Source organism: Myotis lucifugus, unplaced genomic scaffold, assembly GCF_000147115.1.
Source record: "Myotis lucifugus unplaced genomic scaffold, Myoluc2.0 scaffold_44, whole genome shotgun sequence".
Taxonomy (NCBI): Eukaryota; Metazoa; Chordata; class Mammalia; order Chiroptera; family Vespertilionidae; genus Myotis; species Myotis lucifugus.
The window spans coordinates 5,559,066-5,565,065 of record NW_005871092.1 but is presented as its reverse complement, the minus strand read 5'-3'; positions in this window follow the sequence as shown (position 1 = coordinate 5,565,065).

Genomic DNA, 6,000 nt, shown 5'->3' with positions numbered 1-6,000 from the left:
CTCGACGCTCGGGTGCCCAGGAACCAAGGAAGAGGTCGCTGTGGGGCACACTGCGCGCACCGTCCCAGACACCGGCCGGTTCGCCGGGGCAGCGGGCGCCAGGTGCGCTCTTCCCCGGGCCCCGCGGCCGCGCTGGGTGAGCGCAGACAGCGCCGAACAAAGCCCGCACCGCACGGTCTCCGCGCTCCAGGTGGGGCGCCTGGGGGTCGAGCCGGCCCGTCCGGGGAGCGCGAATAAGTAACCGGCGCCCTCTCGGTGGACGCTAGCGGGCCCGGCCACCAGGGCTCCGAAGGCGCGGAGACAGCGCTGGGCTCTGACTCCCCAGGACGAGCGCGGCGAGGAGCGCACGGCGGGACCGGACGCCGAGGCGGCGGGCTGGCCCGGGCCGGTGCGGCGTGGCCAGGGGGCGCTGCAGGCCCGCGGAGGGCGCCCGGTGGGAGCCACGTGGAGCACCTGTAGCTGCGAGCAAGGGAAGAAGGAGAACGCGGCGCGGGCGGCGCACCGGGCGCTTCTGGGAACCCCGCCCGCATCGTCTCTCCCGTTCAAAAAGGAGCTGTCGGCCCAGGTCGGCAATCAAGGAAGGTACTTCCTCCTGCGCGGGGTCCCGGCCTCCGATCGGTGCAGCAGCAAGAACTGTGCCGTGCGCCGCTGTCTCTGCAGGGTTTATTGCTCCGACTCAGGCGAAAATGTTGCCTTTGGCATCGTTTCTGTTTGCCATGGCGATTGCCGTTTGTTTACCTGGCTGTCCAATCATTGGAATTGCGCTGTAATAAGTGGGCCTTTTAGTCAATATCCCTGCTTAAGTCTAGAAGGTGGCTGATTTTTAAAGTTTAAACGCCACAAAGCAAAATCGCACGGTGCCTGGCACAATGCCTCGTCAATAGAAGCATTCGTAAACGGTGGCTACCACTGTGTAGTCTATAGATTTCATACTCGCCCAAAAAGCCTCATTGCATAATGTGTGTTCGTTGCACAGGAGAAAATGCGAGTAAGCAAGTTGAAAAACCACACCTATTCCACCATCCAGCGATGATCACTGTTAATACTGTGGTGTGTATTCTTCCGGTGTCTTTCTACTGATACAAAATCTTGAACAACTTTCTATGTTTTGTAGACCCTATTTAATGTCCTCATGTACTTAACCTATCTGCTATTGTTGGACACTAACTTTTAATTTGAATCATGAACTGGATATTTGTGCTTACTCAGTTACTCAAAAGGCAAGAAGGTAAATTTGTAGGCTATTGGGTATGTGCAATTTAAGGCTTTTGATGTGTATTATTAAATACCCTCCAGGAAGATGGACCTGTCTCCTTTTTCCCCATGCCCTTCCCATTATTCTTGTAAATGTCAATCGGCTAGACTAGTACTTTGTCTTGTTTTACACCTTTCCTTTAAAAAAATTTTTTTTCTAAAAACGTTTCGTTTTTCTGTACAACCCTCCCAACATTGCCAGAGCAGCGTGATACATGTGCTTGCGCACCCATGCAGGGGAGCCTGCCTGCAGGGCTCAGTGCTGGGGGAGGGGCAGCCTCTGCCTCAGATGGACAGGTCCCATAGGAATGTAATGCAAGCCACATGGGTGATTTTAAACGTTCTAGTAGCCACATTTGAAAAGAAGTGAAAAGAAACAGGTGAATTTAATTTTAATAATATTTACCCAGTTGATCCCTAGTATCTCAACATGTAAACAGATACAGGGTGTCCCCCCAAAAAGTATACACACTGTAACAGCTGATGGCTCCGTCTTGAAAAGGAAATGTATTTTGATAAACATTGCCTTTGTAATTATTCAAAGTATGTGTAATACATTTGTGGGACACCTTATAGAGGCATTTTATAGTCTTTAAAATCCTGCTGTCATTTACGTTTACTGCACATCTCAATTTAGATTCGCCACATGTTAAGTGCTCAGTAGCCACATGTGGCGAGTGGCCTACGCTGCTCTGGACAGAGTGGGTTTGAGACGGGCAGCTCTCAAGTCCTGGTAAAAGTGGAAAAGCCACAGCTGACAGCCTTCTCCCCCACCTGTTATGATTGGTTATTAACATTTGTCTGCACAATGTTGCCTAATCAGATTTACCTTAGAGAAGTCAAATTTCAATTCTAGACATTTCTGACAGCTTGACATCTTTAATTGGTGGCCAATTAAATTTTTATTCCATGGTTAAGAAGTAACAGGTTAAACTATAAATAGTGGTGGAATACCAGTTGCTTCAAACTCCTTCACACCCAAGAAGAATCCCTGTCCCAGGTGCCTGTGGGGAGGAGGGAAAGGCAGACACCAGCTCCAGTGGTGAGTGGGAGGAGACTAGCAAGGCTGGAGGCTTTTAATAGAGAGAGGAGATGGGCGGCTACTATTGTCCCTTTTCACAACCCCTCTTTTGGAGGACTTGTGGAAATTTAAAAAAATAAAGTCACCACGAAGGACCATCATTCCAAAAGGCTTGTGTCGTAAGTCCCTTGCTTCCAAGTTCTTGCCTTCTTCATCTTCACGGTCCCAGTGTCTGGTAACTCTACACAGTAAGTGCCCTTTTAAAGTGTGAATTCAGTCCTAGCCGGTTTGGCTCAGTGGATAGAGCGTCGGCCTGCAGACCAAAGGGTCCCGGGTTCCATTCTGGACAAGGGCACGTATCTTGGTTGCAGGCTCCTCCCCAGGCAGGGCCCTGGTCTGGGCTCATTCAGGAGGCAACCAATTGATGTGTTTCTCTCTGTCTTTCCCTCTCTCTTCCACTCTCCCTAAAAATCAATGGAAAAAATATCCTCGGGTAAGGATTAACAACACACACACACACACACACACACACACAGTGAATTTATTCATGAATTGCCCTGTATGGCATGTCTCAGTAGTATACCCACAAGGCGTGCAGATGGCTCTGAATGCCATGCAGAGATCAGTGGCGACACCAGTGCAGTGGAATGGCCACTGCTTTGGAGGCAAGGAGGTCTGGGTTGCCTGCTGGCTTTGTGGCAGAGAAAAGATGCTTACTCTTCGACTGCTCACTTCCCTGGCCTATAAAATCAAAGACAGATGGGTACAATGGTTCCCATCTAGGAAAGCCCAATTAAAACTGCACCCAGTCCTCCAAATGATGAAGGCAAGGAGGGCATATATGAAAAGGCCCAAAGTGGGGTACAACACAGAGGCAAAAAATTGTGAATTTCCAGAACCCTCTTGCTGAGAAATGAAAGAACAGGAAATAACCTTAAATGGCAAAGAAACCATCCCGGAGGAAACAAAGGGCCTTATTCCAAAGGGCCCCACAAGGTAGCAAATTAAGCCAGAGCCAGAATTAGAGGGGGGGGGGCTTGACGGGGAATGCTTGGGGGGTAGATGAGGGCACAGACCCAGGGAACAGAAACACCGCCATCTCAGAGTTGAAGCCCCTTAGGCTTGGGGTAGGTACCAATTGTTCCAAGGCCTAATGCCCACATACCAACTCCTTTACAGTGAGAAGAATTGTGCACAAGATCTTACTGGATATGCTTTTGGGAAATGGGATGCCTTCTGGCTGAATCAAGTACACATGGAATGTCTACGAGGGAGGCAAAGGCTTGGGTGACATAAGTTAGTCATTCAATCAACACCCCAAACCACATAGGCACTCTACTTCAAACTGTTAATGCTCCCAAGTTTTGTATCTAGTTTTCATGCACAGGTGTGTGCCTCAGCAAAAGCACTTGTTGAATGTATTTCGAAAGGAATCTGCTGCACCCTTGGAGGAGGCAGAGCGGGCAGTACTACAACTCACAGTCCCTCTCGCTTCCTGGAAGTCTCACATCACAAGAGGTGGGCACCTCCTCCTCGAAAGGTTATCAGCTCAGGGTCTCAAGGTAAAATAAAAGGAAAGCAAGGAAAATGCATGAGGCTGGGCAGCTAAAGCCTTAGATGAAACCAATGTTAGTAGGTTATCGGAAAGCTAGTGGCTGGATTCAAGAACTTTCCTAGGGAAGTTAGACTACAGTGCCCCACCGGTAACTTGCACCATGTTCAGGGCAATGGAAAAAGTGTTTGTTCTTTGTGTGAGCCTCCCACAACGCCACCTGGGCAGCCTGGAACGGAACCTCACCAATTCCAGCAAGCAAAGTCATCCTGCGGCTCTTAACTCATGTTTGGAACCACTGGCTACCCTCCAACTCCTTTTATCTGGAAAAACAAAACAAAAACCACCCTTAAAAAGCCTTTGTTTCTCAAGCAAGCACTGCGGGGGGCCAGTCTGCCTGCAGAACCGCCTGCACATGAGCGGCCCAGGTGTCACTCTTTGGCTAATCCCAGAAGAGCTCCATTTGCCACGTCCAGGCAGTTGTGTTGGTGATGAGCGCACTAGTCACACAAATGGTTTGTGGTTCGTTGCCAACCTCAGGAGGACTCGGCCTCTCCTGGAATTTGGCAGTTTAGGGCCCTGCTGGTAAGGATCCTCACGTTACTGGTGTTCTGGGGTTCGCATTATGTAGCAAGAGAGCTGGATTACAGAATATAAATTACCCTCATTCACAATGTTGAGCCTTTTACATTCCTGGCTGCCCCAGCAAAAGAATTCTACCAAAAGAAAAGGCATAACGAATGGCTTTCCTCATCAACTCCTATTCATTGTTTAATCCTTAATAGAAATCTAAAATGAACCTGATTTGTCTCAATATTTACACGGCCTCTACCAGGGAGTGATCTATTTGTTTGGCTATACGGTCTCAGCTCTAGTTTACTTCTCTATGACTGAACGAGATATTATGAAGGACAGGCAGGTGTGATGGGCCATACCTGGTCCTAATGAACAGTAAATACAGCACCTACCGCCATGTCAGAGACACACAGCTGGGGCTCAGGAAATACTTGTTGAGTTAAAGTTAACTCTGTACCAAACAGGAAAGTCTTAAATCGACTCAGAAATAAGACCTGGGGGGTGGTATGTTAATATGTGGGTTAAACTAGCAGACGTTTACTTGTGAGGCCAGTGCTATGGATTACATTAGTTCCTTTTGGGGAACAAGGCACACAGCTGAACCACCAAATGACAGTGAACTCCATCCAATTAAAACTGTTTGAATTGCAGTTTCCACAAGCATATAATACCTTGGAACCTGATGAATTCTGACTTAGGTTTTTTATGTGGTCTTTGACTTGCTTCCCTAACTTTCCAGAATAAAAAGGCAAGTTTTGTGATTCTATGGTTTTCATTTGCACTTTCGCTGTGGCTGGAATTGAACAGACTATGAACAAACTAAGCACGTAGTGCTCCTACTATGTGTAAATAAGAAAAGGAAGTTAGCAAAATGCTGGCAATAAGAACACGAGGAATCTGGCAAAATGAAAAGATTTATTGGGCAAAGCAGCATACATTTTTATATAATGGAAGCACATCAGTATTTGAACAACTCTTTACATGAGGAAAAATTCCATTGAATCTAACAGATTAGCTGACACCCATTATCAGTAAAAACAACAATAAAAAAGTCTTGTAAGTTTCTCTTTGAGTTGGTGAAAACATCTCCTGAGGTTGTCATAGGCTGCTACTTAAAATCACAAAAATTCTCAGACAGAAACTCAGGGCTGGCAGAAAAGTCAGCTGGCCATAATTCCACACGTGAGTTTAGGAGAATTTAGTATCATGTACTTCTAATTTAGCTTAAATTGTTACCTGCATTTGTGCTCCAGAAAATGGCAAATTCTAACTATAATAAAAATCTAAGTGGCTACATAATGGCTGGCGAGAGCAGAAAGAGAACCTTCCTTCCCCTGCTGGAGTGGTCCAGAGCCCAAGGACAGACTGCCCAACGGCCAAAGGACAAGGGAGCCACGTCAGGATGGAGAGCAGCTCATGACCTCAGCACGCACAAGAGAAGAGGAGCAGAGAATGGAGCAACAACAAACCAAAGAACATTTATTATGTGCCAGAGACAGATGATGACAGGGATATTTTATTATAAAATACTTCAAACATACATAAAAGTCCGAAAAATAATAAAGCTCATGTATCCACCAACTAGACTTATCCAGTA